Source organism: Hylobates moloch, unplaced genomic scaffold, assembly GCF_009828535.3.
Source record: "Hylobates moloch isolate HMO894 unplaced genomic scaffold, HMol_V3 SCAFFOLD_14, whole genome shotgun sequence".
In the NCBI taxonomy this organism is placed as follows: domain Eukaryota; kingdom Metazoa; phylum Chordata; class Mammalia; order Primates; family Hylobatidae; genus Hylobates; species Hylobates moloch.
The window spans coordinates 85,830,680-85,845,451 of NW_026652289.1; the positions used below are offsets into that span (position 1 = coordinate 85,830,680).

General features: G+C 53.4%; 4 non-coding genes and 2 pseudogenes across 4 annotated transcripts; all 6 read left to right on the forward strand.

Annotated features, from left to right (window-relative positions):
- The window catches only part of LOC116481986 (small ribosomal subunit protein eS26-like), an 88,428-nt pseudogene that overhangs the window by 22,895 nt on the left and 50,761 nt on the right, over window positions 1-14,772 (forward strand).
- Window positions 1,884-1,979, forward strand: LOC116482770 (small nucleolar RNA SNORD116). Its single transcript, XR_004252037.1, has one exon. It is a non-coding gene; the product is annotated as a small nucleolar RNA SNORD116 (small nucleolar RNA).
- On the forward strand, window positions 4,679-4,772 carry LOC116482767 (small nucleolar RNA SNORD116). The gene has a single exon (XR_004252035.1). It is a non-coding gene; the product is annotated as a small nucleolar RNA SNORD116 (small nucleolar RNA).
- LOC116482769 (small nucleolar RNA SNORD116) lies at window positions 7,353-7,449 on the forward strand (annotated as a pseudogene).
- Window positions 10,094-10,188, forward strand: LOC116482768 (small nucleolar RNA SNORD116). Its single transcript, XR_004252036.1, has one exon. It is a non-coding gene; the product is annotated as a small nucleolar RNA SNORD116 (small nucleolar RNA).
- On the forward strand, window positions 12,720-12,814 carry LOC116482763 (small nucleolar RNA SNORD116). Its single transcript, XR_004252031.1, has one exon. It is a non-coding gene; the product is annotated as a small nucleolar RNA SNORD116 (small nucleolar RNA).

Genomic DNA, 14,772 nt, shown 5'->3' on the forward strand with positions numbered 1-14,772 from the left:
TGGGCTGTAGCCCTTGGCCCTGGGTCACTTCTGGTCTTCCCAGCAGAATAGTGGGCTCCACCGTTGTGCACATCTTCCTGGAAATGGTCTCTTGGCCCAACATTGCTGAGCAGCCCCACATGCTGCAGCTCTTGTGAGCAAATAACTGCTTTGGATCTTCCGTCCTGCTTTGAAAGCGGCTTCCATCCTGAAGACTTTCACAGGGAATGTGCCCTGGCCCTGGCCCTGGCCCTGGCTTGGAACTCTCCTGTGGGATTCGGTCACATTTGGAGCTGTCCATGGGGGTCCGTGTGCAGTGCAGACAATGCATATTTAATCCTAGGTGCCTTCCATGGAGAGTCCCTTGACTTGAGATGCCTCTACTCCTCTGCATGTTGGTGATACTCAAGTGTTGGATTTAGCTACGCCCTAGGTGTGATGAACTGTTTCAACCCCGTTAGTCTCAGTGCAGCCAGGATAGTCATGCCATGTTGAAGGGCACGCAGATGGCTTAGGAAAGTTGGAAAGGATTGGTCATTCTGTGACTCGCAGCTCACTTGGTAGCCATGTGTGTGTAGACCTGGTGGTGGCTGTCAGACGTTGTTGAGCAGGTGTTGGGGAGGATGGTACTGCATCCAAGTTGGCTGCGTGGTGGGATGTTGCCTCGGAGGTCGGTGCAAGGAAGGCCTTTGAGTGTGATCGAAGCAAGGATGATGGAAGGTGCTGTGTGATGTCTGCCTGGTGTTTGGGGCATTAGGCAGGGATGTCCCATGGGAAAAGCAGCCATTCCCTTCGGGTGTCCTGAGGACATGGTGCAGGTACATGGACTGAGTGGAGGAGAGGAAGCCCGTGTCTTGAGATCGTTTGCCTAGGTTGGGCAGACTGCCTCTGGCCTTGACGCCGAGTTTCAGAGTGACGTGCTGGCCATTGCAAAGACGCCCTCCAGTGCTGGTTGTGGTTGGTTTTGTGCCAGGTGTGCCTTTCCTGGGAGTGCTGCCAGAGACAGTGTCTGGTCATGACATCAGATGCCCCGTGAGGAGGAGCTTATGCTCAGGCTAGGGATGGTGGCTGTTATGTGAGGGCCGTTGGGCCTATGTCTGCATGGCCTCGAGGTCAGAGTTTATATCCTACTGATTGAAGGCCTTGGTCTTGAATTGTCGTGTTGGTGGGGGCCCAGGCCTGGAGGCCGCGGACTATGACTGCACGTTGCCATGTTGGGAAACTCATGTGTTGGGAAACACATGTGCATGAGGGAGATACACACATACACACACACATACGCACACATGCACATAGCCACTCAGCAATGTGTGTGTGCAGTCGTTCTGGCACCACACACAGCTGCAAGCTGTTTGCAGAGTGCCACTGGTAAGGTACATTCATGGAAACAGAGGTCACTCATGGAGGCCAACAGAAGCAGGGCATGCAAGTTGCTACGCATGAAAGAATGACACTGCAGTAGTGACCAGTGGACCTGGGCCTGTTTCTCAAGCGTACATTTGATTTCTTTACACTTCTCAGGGGCAGTTGCCGTGGGAGGCCCGCTGCCTGCTAGAAGGAAGATGGTCAGTTCTTCTGAACCACAAAGGCCCTGCAGAGTCCTGGAGTCAGTGTGGCCTGGCTTCCAGGGTTCACCTCGTGCTGGTGGATCTCTCAGGATGGTAAGCATTCCTCTGCCCCCTGTGCTGAGTGACGGTGTCTTTTGGATTTCTAAGACCCACAATGAGCTGTTTCTCACAAGGCCACTAATGGCATGGTGAGTTCCATTCCTTCAGCAAATGGTCTGTGCCTTTTGCTCAGTGGCATGGTTCTATCTTCCCCAGGGTGCCGAAGGTCTTTAAGATCATCGGCTCACCCACTGCCCAGCCTGTGGTGTCAAATGTCCTGCCTCTTCAAATGTGCTTGGATCGATGATGAGTCCCCCTAAAAAAACATTCCTTGGAAAAGCTGAACAAAATGAGTGACAACTCATACCGTCATTTTCATCGGAACTGAGGTCCAGCACGTTGCCTCCAGCAGGGACTGTTGGAGTGAGGGACAGCTTCCACTAGTCCCTATAGGTTCCACCACCCAGGGCGTCTGCCATCACACATACATTAGGAACATTCCCTTTGTGTGAGATACACTGTTAGGAGAGTCATGGAGGGATTGGCTGCTGTGTGATGGCGTGGCAGCTGTGGAAGTGGACGGAAAAATCTCAGGCCTAGAGGAGTGCGTGGCAGACGTGGGCCTGGTGAGCTCCCAGGAAGGGAGACCCGGACCTCGTGTCAAGCTCCCTCACACAGAGGACCGGGTCCTGGTTCCCCTACTATGGAGAGCATGAGGCCTCAGCCTCAGGCAGACCTTGGTCTTGATTTTCAGTTAGCTGAGGACAGGGGAGTCCCAAGGGTGATGGGGGAGAGTGCAGAGCAATGGGTGTTGTAGCAGATGGCCAAAGCCTCTTCGGCCCTTCCCCCAGTGTTGGTCCCAGGGTCACCCCGGCATGGATTTCTTTGCCACCTGAGCCGTGAGATGCCCATAGTGTGGTGGTGGAGACCTGGGTAGGACGTATTCTCTGGTATTCCAGAGAAAAGGTGGTTGGGGGCTCACATGGACAGGTATGCCATCAGTGGTCTTAGGCTGTCATTTGGTGGTGCTGGGCTTTCCGTGTATTCCTCTGATGGATGACAGGTCAGGCAGCAGGGGTCTTCAAGGGCAGTTCCCAGGTATGTGAGGGTTGGGCTGCTACCTGTGGCCCTGGGTCACTCCGATCTTCCTGGCAGAGTAATGGGCTCCACTGTTGCGTACATCTTCCTGGAAATGGTCTCTTGGCCCCCCATTGCCGGGCGGCCCCTCCTGCTGCAGCTTGTGTGAGCAACTACTGCTCTTGATCCTTTTTCTCGCTTTGAAAGCAGCATCCGTCCCAAAGGCATCCAGAGGGAATGTGCCCTGGCCCAGGCCCAGGACCCTCCCGTGGGCTCCAGTCATGCGTGGGGCTGTCAATGGAGGTCCATGTCCATTTCGGGCAATGCGTGTGCAATCCCAGGGGTGTTGCCACAGAAAGTCTCTTGACTTGGGATGCCTTCACGCTTCTGCATGTTGGCGATGTTCCCGTGTTGGATTCCGCTACTCCCTATGCATGATGAAGCATTTTAGCTCCCTTAGCCAGTTTGAATTCACAGTGCAGCCAGGACAGCCACGCCACTTTCAAGGACACTTGGTTGGCTTAGGAAAGTTGGAAAGGATTGGTGGTTCTACAGCTCTCAGCTCACTTAGTAGCCGCATGCATGTAGACCTGGTGGTGTTGATGCAGTGTTGACTTGCCAATGTTGGGGTGGGTAGTAGTGCAGTTAAATTGGCTGCATGAGGGGTCATTGCTTCTGAGGTCGGTGCAGGGATGCCCTGTGGGTGTGTCCAATGCAAGAACGATGACAGGCAGTGTGTCCTGTCAACCTGGTCCTTGGGGATTCAGGTAGGGACATCCTGTTGGAAAAGCAGCCATTCTCTTTGGGTGTCATGAGGGCACAGTGCGGGCACGTGGACTGAGTCGAAGGGAGGTGGCGTGTATCTTGAGGTCCTTTTGCTAGGTTGCTAATCCTGCCTCTGGCCTTGATGCCGAGTTTCAGACTGACATGCTGGACTTTGCAAAGGTGCTCTCTGGGTGCTCTCTGGAGCTGATTGTGGTTGGTTTTCCGCCAGGTGCACCTCACTAAGAGGGTGGCCAGAGACAGTGTCTTGTCATGACATCAGAAGCCCCATGAGGAAGAGGAGGAGCCTGTGCTCCTGCCAGAGGTGGTGGCTGTTAGGTGAGAGACCTGTGGCCTGTTTCCGCATGGCCTTGAGGTCAAAGTTCACATCCAGTGATCAGTCTGGGGTCTTGAGCCATTGGGTTGCTGGGGGGATCAGGTCTGGAAGCTGCAAACTAGAACTGCCCATTGCAGTGTTGGGACCCACATGTGCATTAGGGAGACAAACACACATACCCATTTAAACTAACATTCTTAAACATACACACACCCACACCCATCCATATATTCACACTCAAACTCACACACACTCTGTCTCACACACACACACAGACACACACACACACACAGGCACAGACAGCCATAGGCTAATAGATGCAGCAATGTGTATGTGCTGTGGTTCTGGCCACATATGCTTTTAGATGTCCACAGAGTGACACAGGTAAGGTATATTCATGGAGATGGAGGTCAGTCATGGAGGCCAAGGAGAAGCAGGTGTGTGAGTTGCCCTGTGGGAAAGAATGGTGTTGAAGTGTCCAGTGAACCTGGGCCTGTTGCTCAAGCATGCATTTGATTTCTTTACTCTTCTCAGGGGCAGTTGCCGTGGGAGGTCCGCTGCCTGCTGTCCAGGAAGATGGTCGATGCTTCTGAGAAACAGGCCCTGTGGGTTCCTGGATTTGGTGTGGCCTGGCATCCACGGTGCACCCCATGCTGGCAGGTGGCCCAGGACGGTAAGCATTTTTCTGTTCTGTGTCCTGAGTGATGGTGGCTTTAGAATTTCCGAGACCTGTGAGCAACAGTTTCTCAGCAGGCTATTAATGGCATGGCGAGTTCCACTCCCAGAGTGGATGGTCTGTGCCGGTTGTTTAGTGGCGCGGCTCTGGCTTCCCCAGGGTGCCGAAGTTCTTTAACGTCATCGGCTTGCCCACTGCCCAGCCTGTGGTGTCAAATATCCTGCCTCTTCAAATGTGCTTGGATCGATGATGAGTCCCCCATAAAACATTCCTTGGAAAAGCTGAACAAAATGAGTGAGAACTCATACCGTCGTTCTCATCGGAACTGAGGTCCAGCACATTACCTCCCGTGGGGACTGTAGGAGCGAGGGACAACTTCCCCTGGTTCCCATGGGTTCCCCCACCCAGGACATCCACAGGCCAAAGTCTCCCATGAAACGCTCGTTAGAAACATTCCCTCTGTGTGAGGTACACGGGTGGGAGATTCGTGAGGGCATTGGCTGCTCTGTGATGGCGTGGCGGCCATGGAAGAGGGGAGAAATGTCGTGGGCCTAGGGGAGTGTGCAGCTGGTCTCAGCTTGGTGAGCTTTCAGGAAGGGAGGCCTGGACCTCATGGGTGTTGTCTCCATGCAGAGGAGAAGGTCTCACTTTTGCTACCAAGGAAAGCACAAGGCCCAGGCCTCAGGCAGACCTTGTTCTTGATTTCTGGTTAGCTGAGGACAGGGAAGTGCCAAGGGTGATGAGGGAGAGTGTGGAGCAGTGGGTGCCATGGCAGACGGCCAGTGGCTCTTCATCCCTTCTGCCGGTGTTGGTCACAGTGTCCCCCCAGCACAGATTTCTTTGCCTCCAGAGCCGTGAGATGCCTGTGGTTTGGTAGTGAAGGTGTAGGCAAGATGGTATTCCAGAGAAAAGGTGCTAGAGGGCTCTTGTGGACATGAATGTCATCAGCTGCATTGGGCTTTAATTTGGCAGTGATAGGCTTTCCATGGATTTCTCTGGTGGACGACAGGTCAGCCAGAGCAGGTCTTTGAGGGCATGTCTCTGGGTGAGTGAGTGTGGGGATGGTGTCCATGGCCCTGGGTCACTTCTGTTCTTCCCAGCAGAGTAGTGGGCTCTACCGTTGTGCACATCTTCCTGGAAATGGTCTCTTGGCCTGCATTGTCGGGTGGCCCCACCTGAGGCTGCTCTTGTGAGCAAATACTGCTCTGTATCATTCCTGCTTTCCATCCCAAAGGTGTCCAGAGTGAATGTGCCCTGTCCCTGTACCAGGACTCTCCTTTGCTCCAGTCACGCATGACTGGAGCAGTGTGTTTGCAATCCCAGGGGCGTTGCCGCAGAGAGTCTCAACTTGGCATGTCTCCATGTGTCTGTGTGCTGGTGATGTTCCAGTGTTGGACTCCAAAACTCCCTAGGCATGATGAAGCATTTCAGCTCCCTTAGCTGGTTTGAAGTCACAGAGCAGGCAGGACAGCCATGCCACTTTCAAGGGCACACAGTTGGCACAGGAAAATTGGAAAGGATTGGTGGTTGTACATCTTGCAGCTCACTTAGTAGCTGCACGCATGTAGACCGGGTGGTGTTGATGCAGTGTTGACTTGCTGGCATTGGGGTGGGTGGTAGTTTGGTCAAGCTGGCTGAGTGATGGGATATTGTCTCAGAGGTTGGTGCAGGGAAACTCTGTGGGTGTGTCCAATGCAAGGACAATGACCATGTCCTATCTGCCTGGTCTTTGCGGGGTCAGGTGGAGACATCCTTTTGGAAAGGCAGCCATTGTCTTTGGGTGTCCAGAGGGCACGGTGTGGGCACATGGATTGAGTGGAGGGAAGGAAGCCTGTGTCTTGAGGTCCTTTGGCTAGGTTGGGAAGACTACCTCTGGCCTTGATGCTATTTCAGAGCGATGTACTGGCCATTGCAAAGGCGCCATCCAGTGCTGGTTGTGGTTGGTTTTCCATCAGGTGAACCTCACCTGGTAAAGGTGCCAGAGACAGTGTCTGGTCATGACATCAGATGCTCTGTGAGGAGGAGCATGGGCTCGTGCCAGGGGTGGTGGCTGTTAGGCAAGGGACCTAGGACCTCTTTCCTCATGGCCTTGAGGTCAAAATTCACATCCTATTGATTGAAGGCTGGGGTCTCGAGTCTTTGGTTTTGTGGGGTTGGTTCCGGTCTAGAGGCTGCAGACTGTGACTGCCCACTGGGGTGTTGGGAAACACATGTGCATGAGGGGGCCACACATCCACACAGAGACACACTCATGCACAAACGTGTGCACAGCCACAGACAAATAGATGCAGCAATGGGTGTGTGCAGTCGTTAGGCCACACACACTTATAGGTGTCCATGGAGTGACACAGGTAAGGTATGAATGGGTCTTTGAGGGCATGTCTCTGGGCGAGTGAGTGTTGGGATGGTGTCCATGGCCGTGGGTCACTTCTGGTCTTCCCAGCAGAGTAGTGGTATGAATATGGAGATGGAGGTCAGTCATAGGGTCCAAGGAGAAGCAGGGGTATGAGTTGCCCCATGGGAAAGAATGACATTGACGTGGTGACCAGTGGACGTGGGCCTGTTTCTCAAGTGTGCATTTTATTTCTTTACACTTCTCAGGGGCAGTTGCCTTGAGAGGCCCACCGCCTGCTGGCATGGCAGATGGTCAGTTCTTCCGAGCAATGGAACCTTCATGGAGTCGTGGAGTCGGTGTGGCCTCGCGTCCACGGTGCACCCCGTGCTGGTGGATGGCTCAGGACGGTAAGCATTCCTCTGCCCCGCATGATGAGTGAGGGTGTCTTTAGGATTTCTGAGTCCCACAAGGAGCAGTTTTTCAGATGGCCATTAAGGGCATGGTCGAGGCCTTTAAGGTCATCAGCTTGCACACTGCCCAGTCTGCAGTGTCAAACGTCCTGCCTCTTTGAATGTGCTTGGATCGATGATGAGTCCTCCAAAAAAAAACATTCCTTGGAAAAGCTGAACAAAATGAGTGAAAACTCATACCGTCGTTCTCATCGGAACTGAGGTCCAGCACATTGCTTCCTCTGGGGACTTTAGTAGGAAGGGACAACTTCCAGTAGTCCCTATAGGTTCCACCACCCATGGCGTTCACAGATGAAAGTCTCCTGTCATATGCACATTACGAACATTCCCCCCCACCCCCCCAAAAAAGGAACATTCCCTCTGTGTCAGGCACACGGGTTGGAGAGTCGTAGGGTGATTGGCTGCTCTGTGATGGCGTAGTGGCCATGGAAGTGGATGGAAATGTCGCAGGCTTAGGGGAGTGTGGGGCTGGCCTCGGCTTGGTGAGCTCCCAGGAAGGGGGACCTGGAAATCGCTGTGGGCATCCTTGCATAGAGGACCAGGTACGTGTTCCAGTTCTGCTTTCAAGGAGAGCTTGAGGCCCAGGCCTCAGACAGTCCTTGGTCTTGATCTTTGGTTAGCTGAGGACAGGGGAGTGCCAAGGGTGACAGGGGAGAGTGCATAGCAATGGATGTTGTGGCAGACAGCTAAATCCTCTTTGTCCCTCCTTTCACGGTCGGTCCCAGGGGGCCCCCAGCACAGATTTTTTTCACCTCTCGAGCTGTGAGATTCCTGTGGTGTTGTGGCCAAGCCTGGGCAGGAAGGTACCCCAGAGAAAAGGTTGTAGAGGGCTCACATGGACACGCATGCCGTCAGTGGTCTTGGGCTGTCATTTAGTGGTGATGGGCTTTCCATGGATTTCTTTGATGGATAACAGGTTGGCCATTGGAGGTCTTCAAGGGCAGGTCCTAGGGAGCATGAGGGTCGGGCTGATGCCTGTGGTCCTGGGTCACTCCAGTCTTCCCGGCAGAGTAGCAGAAGTGTCCATCTTCCTGGAAATGGTCTCTTGGCCCGCCATTGCCAGGCGTCCCCACCTGCTGCAGCTCGTGTGAGCAAATACTGCTCTGGATCCCATTTCCCGCTTTGAAACAGCTTCCATCCCAAAGACGTCCAGAGGGAATGTCCCCTGGCCCTGGCCCTGGCCTGGGACTCTCCGATGGGGTCCATTCACACTTCGTGTATTCATGGAGCTCCATGTGCATTCCAGGCAACGTATGTGCAATACCAGGGGCACTGCCGCAGAGAGTCTCTTGATTTGGGATGCCTCCTCACCTTTGTATGTTGGCGATGTTCCAGTATTGGATTCTGCTACATCCTCATGGCATTGAAGCTTTTCAGCTCACTTAGCTGGTTTGACATCACAGTGCAGCCAGGACAGCCGTGCCACATTGGCATGACACATAGTTGGCTTAGGACAGTCAGAAAGGGTTGGTAGTTCTGTCTCGCAGCTCGCTTCATAGCTGTGTGCATGTAAACCTGGTGATGGTGTTGAGGTGGTGTTGACTTGCCAATGTTGGGGTGGTTGGTAGTGCACTTAAGTTGGCTGCATGATGGGATGTTGCCTCAGATGTCGGTGCAGCAAAGCCCTGTAGGTGTGTCCAATGCAAGGAAAATGAAAGGTGGTGTGTCCTGTCCACCTTGTCTTTAGGGGTTCAGGTAGGAATATCCTGTTGGAAAACTAGCCATTCCCTTTGTGTGTCCTGAAGGCATGGTGCAGGCATGTGAACTGATTGGAGGAAGGAAGTGTTGTGTGTTGAGGTCCTTTGGCTGGGTTCAGAAGACTGTCTCTGGCCTTGATGCTGTGTTTAAGACCAACGTGCTGTCCATTGCAAAGGTGCCTTCCAGTGCGAGTTTTGGTTGGTTTGGTGCCAGGTGTGCCTTACCTGGGAGGGCGGCCAGAGACAGTGTCTGGTCACAACATTATATGCCCCATAAGGAGGACTGTATGCTTGCACCAGGGGTGCTGGCTGTTAGTCGAGGGACACCAGGCCAACGTCTATTTGACCCCTAGGTCAAAATTCACATCCTACTGATTGAAGGACTGGGTCTTGAGCCTTTTGGTTGCAGGCATGAGGATGGTTTGCAGGTCTGGAGGCTGCCAACTATGACAACCCGTTGTGCTGTTGGGAAACACGTACGTGTGTGAGGGAGACACATACACATAAACACACAAACCTGCACACACACAGACATGCACAGCCACAGTCAAATAGATGCAGCAATGGGTGTGTGCAATTGTTCTGGTCACATGTGCTTCCCAGGTGTCCACAGAGTGACATGGGTCAGGTATATTCATGAAGATGGAGGTCTGTCATGGAGCCCAAGGAGAAGCCAGTGTGCAAGTTTCTCTGTGGGAAAGAATGGGATTGAAGTGGTGACCAGTGGACTTGGGCCCATTTCTCAAGCATGCATTTGATTTCTTTAAACTTCTCAGCAGCAGTTGTCATGAGAGGTCTGCCGCTTGCTGGCAAGGAAGATGGCCAATTCTTCTGACCAACAGAGGCTTCCTTGAGTCCTGATTTGGTGTGGCCTGGCATCTATGGTGCACCCCACGCTGGTGAGTGCCTCAGGACGGTAAGCATTCCTCTGCCCTGTGTGCAGAGGTGTCTTTTGAATTTTGAGACCTGCAAAGAGCTGTTTCTCAGCAGGCCACTAATGGCATGGCGAGTTCCACTCCCAGAGTTGATTGTCTGTGTCCATTGCTCAGTGGTGTGGCTCTGGGTTCCCCAGGATGCCGAAGGTGATTAAGGTCATCGGCTCACCCACTGCCCAGCCTGTGGTGTCAAATGTCCTACCTCTTCGAATGTGCTTGGATCGATGATGAGTCCCCCGTAAAAACATTCCTTGGAAAAGCTGAACAAAATGAGTGAGAACTCATACCGTCGTTCTCATCGGAACTGAGGTCCAGCACATTGCCTCCTCTGGGGACTGTAGGAGCAAGGGACAACTTCCACTGGTTCCCATGGGTTCCACCACCCAGGGCATTTACAGATGAAAGTCTCCTGTCACGTGCATGTTAGGAACATTTCCTCTGTATGACATAGACGGATGGGACAGTTGTGGGGGGATCGGTCGCTCTGTGATGTTGTGGCAGCCACAGAAGCAGGTGGAAGTGTTTTGACCTAGGGTTGTGTATGGCTGGTCTCGGCTTGGTGAGCTCCCAGGAAGGGAGACCCGGGCCTTGCAGCAGGTGTCTTTGTGCAGAGGACCAGGTCACAGTTCCCCTGCCAAGGAGAGCATGAGGCCCAGGCCTCAGGTAGACCTTGGTCTTCGTTTTCCACTAGCTGATGACAGGGGAGTTCCAAGGTGATGGAGGAGAGCTTAGAGCAATGGGTGTCACCACAGACGGCTAAAGCCTCTTTGGCCCTCCTCCCAGAATCAGTCACAGGTGCCCCCGGCATGGATTTCTTTGCATCCCTAGCTATGAGATGACCATATTGCAGTGACCAAGGCTTGGACAGCACGATACCCCAGAAAAAATGTGGCAGAGGGCTCTTGTGGACATGTGTGTCATCAGATGCATTGGGCTGTCAATTGGTGGTGATGGGCTTTCCGTGGATTTCTCTGGTGAACGACAGGTCAGCCAGGGCAGGTCTTTGAGGGCATGTCTCTGGGCAAGTGAGTGTCGGGATGGTTTCTGTGGCCCTGGGTCACTTCTGGTCTTCTCAGCAGAGTAATGGGCTCCACCGTTGTGCACACCTTTCTGGAAATGGTCTCTTTGCATGCATTGTTGGGTGGCCCCACCTGCTGCAGCTCATGTGAGCAAATACTGCTCTGGATACTATTTCCCGCTTGGAAAGCTATTTCCATTCTGAAGGCATCCAGAGGGAATGTGCCCTGCCCCTGGCCTGGGATTCTCCAGTGGGTTCCAGTCATGTGTGGGGCTATCCATGGAGGTCTGTGTGCCTTCCGGGCAATGCGTATGCAGTCCCAGGGGCATTGCCACAGAGTCTCTCGACTTGGGATGCCTCTGTGTGTTGGCAGTGTTCCAGTGTTGGATTCCGCTATGCCCTAGGCGTGGTGAAGCATTTCAGCTCCCTTAACTGGTTTGAAGTCTCAGCACGGCCAGGACAGGCATGTCACACTGAAGGGCACACAGTTGGCTTAGGAAAGCTGAAAAGGTTGGTGGTTCTACGGCTTGCAGCTCACTTAGCAGGAACGTGCATGTAGACCCAATGGTGTTGAGACAGTGTTGACTTGTAGGCATTGTGGTGGGTAGTAGTGAGGTCAAGTTGGCTGGGTGATGGGACGTTGCCTTAGAGGTTGGTGCAGGGAAGCCCTGTAGATGTGTCCAGTGCAAGAATGATGACAGGCAGTGTGTCCTGTCAACCTTGTCCTTAGGGGGTCAAGCGGAGATGTCCTCTTGGAATAGCAGCCATTAGCTAGGATATCCTGAGGGCACGGTGTGGGCATGTGGACTGAGTGGAGGGGAGGAAGCCCATGTCTTGAGATCGTTTGGCTAGGTTGGGAAGACTGCCTCTGGCCTTGACACCGAGTTTCAAACTGATGTGCTGGACTTTGCGATGGTGCCCTCCAGTGCTGGTTGTGGTTGGTTTTCCGCCACATGTGCCTCACCTGAGAGGGCGGCCAGAGAGAGTGTCTGGTCACAACATCAGATGCCCTGTGAGGAGGAGTGTGTGCTCATGCCAGGCTTGGTGGCTGTTAGGCAAGGGACCTCGGGCCTATGTCCGCATGGCCTCAAGGTCAAAGTTCACATCCTACTGATTGAAGGCCTGGGTCTTGAGCTTTTGGGTTGCAGGGAAGTTCAGGTCTAGAGGCTGCAGACTATGACCACCCCTTGTGGTGTTGGGAAACACATGTGCATGAGGGAGACACACATACACACACAGACACACTCTCACACACACACACATACACAGGCGTGTATAACCACAGGCAAATAGATTCAGCAATGGGCGCATGCTGTCGTTTCGGTCACACACGCTTCCTAGGTGTCCACAGAGTGACACAGGTCAGTTATATTCATGGTAATGGAGGTCAATCATGGAGGCCAAGGAAAAGTAGGTGTGTGAGTTGCCCTGTAAGCAAGAATGGCATTGAAAAGGTGACCAGTGGACCTTGGCCTGTTTCTTAAGCATGCATGTGATTTCTTTACACTTCTAAGGGGCAGTTGCCGTGTGAGGCCTGCCACCTGCTGAAAGGAAGATGGTTGACGCTTCTGAGCAATGAAGGCCCTGCGGAGTCCTGGATTCAGTGTGGCCTGGCATCCGTGGTGCACCTCATGCTGGTGGATGGCTCAGGACGGTAAGCATTCCTCTGCCCCACATGATGACTGAGGGTGTCTTTAGGATTTCTGAGACCCACAAGGAGCAGTTCTTCAGCAGGCCATTAAGGGCATGGCTGTGGTCTTTAAGGTCATCGGCTCACCCACTGCCCAGCCTGTGGTGTCAAATGTCCTTCCTCTTCAAATGTGCTTGGATCGATGATGAGTCCTCCAAAAAAACATTCCTTGGAAAAGCTGAACAAAATGAGTGAGAACTCATACCGTCGTTCTCATCGGAACTGAGGTCCAGCACATTTGCCTCTGCCGGAGACTGTAGGATTGAGGGACAACTTCCACTAGTTCCCATAGGTTCCACCTCCCAGGGCATCCACAGGCCAAAGTCTCCCATCACACATAGGTTAGGAACATTCCCTCTGTGCGACGTAAATGGGTGAGAGAGTCATGGGTGAATTGTCTGCTTTGTTATGGTGTGGCAGCCATGGAAGAGTGCAGAAATTTTGTAGGCCTCAAGGAGTGTGTGGCTGGCCTCAGCTTGGTGAGCTCCCAGGAAGGGAGACCCAGATCTTGCAGCAGGTGTCACCACACACAGGACTGGGTCCGGTTTTTTTGCCAAGGAGAGCATGAGGTGTGTGCCTCAGGCAGATCTTTGTCTTGATTTCTGGTTACCTGAGGACAAGGGAGTGCCAAGGTGATGGGGAAGAGCAATGGGTGTCCCAGCAGATATCCAAAGTCTCTTTGGCTCTCCTTCCAGGGTTGGTCACAGGTTCTCCCTGGCAGGGATTTCTTCACCTCCTGAGCTGTGAGATGCTCGTGGTGCAATGGCAGAGGCCTGGGCGGGAAGGTATTCCAGACAAAAGGTGGTAGAGGGCTCATGTGGACATGTGTGTCATCAGTGGTCTGGGGCTGTCATTTGGCAGTGATGGGCTTTATATAGATTTCTCTGGTGGATGACAGCTCAGCCAGCAGGGGTCATTGAGGGCAGGTCACAGTGAACACGAGGGTCAGGCTGGCACCCACAGCCCTTGGTCACTTCCGGTCTTCATGGCAGAGTAGTGGGCTCAGCTGTTGTGCACATCTTCCTGGAAATGGTCTCTTGGCCCGCCATTGCCGGATGGCCCCACCTGTTGCAGCTCATGTGAGCAACTAGTGCTCTGGATCCACTTTCCCACTTGGAAAGCAGCTTCCATCCCGAAGACATCCAGAGGGAATCTACCCTGGCTCTGGCTCTGCCCCAGGCCTCTCCCATGGCCTCTAGTCACACTTGGGGCTATTCATGAAGGTCTGTGTGTATTCCAGATTCCAGGCAACATATGTGCAATCCCAGGGGCATTGCCACAGAGCATCTTTTGACTTGGGATGCCTCTGTGCCACTGTATGATGGCGATATTCAAGTGTTGGATTCTGCTACGCCCTGGGGTGATGAAGCGTTTCAGTTCCTTAGCCGGTTTGAAGTCACAGCACAGCCAGGACAGCTATGCCATGTTGAAGGGCTTGTGGTTGGCTTAGGAAAGTTGGAAAGGGTTGGTGGTTCTGCAGCTCGCAGCTCACTTAGTAGCCACGTGTATCTACACCTGGTGCTGGTGTTGAGGTGGTGTTGACTTGCAGGCATTGTTGTGGGTGGGAATGCAGTCAAGCTGGCTGCATGATGGGACATTGCCTCTGAGGTCAGTGCAGGGAGGCCCTGTGAGGTGACCAATGCAAGGACAATGTTAGGTGGTGTGTCTTGTCCACCTGGCCTTTGGGGCATCAGGTGTGGACGTCCTCTTGGAGAAGCAGCCATTCTCTTCGGGTGTCCTGAGGGCACATGTGGGTACATGGACTGAGTAGAGTGAAGGAAGCCTGTTTCTTGAGATCGTTTGGCTAGGTTGGGAAGACCACCTCTGGCCTTGACGTCATGTTTCAGTGCGACATTCTGAGCATTGGGAAGGTGCCTTCCAGTGCAGATTTTGGTTGGTTTTCCGCCAGATGCGCCTTACCTGGGAGTCAGCAAGAGACAGTGTCTGGTCCCGACATCAGAGGCCCTGTGAGGAGTAGCCTGTATTTGCGCCAGGGGTGTGGTGGCTGTTACACGAGGGACCTCAGGCCTATTTCCACGTGGCCTTGAGGTCAGAGTTCACATCCTACTGATTGAAGGTCTTGAGCCTTTGGTTTGTTGGGGGGATCAGGTCTGGAGGCTGCAGACTATAACCGCCCATTGCAGTGTCGGGAGACACACACACACACACACACACACACACACACACAC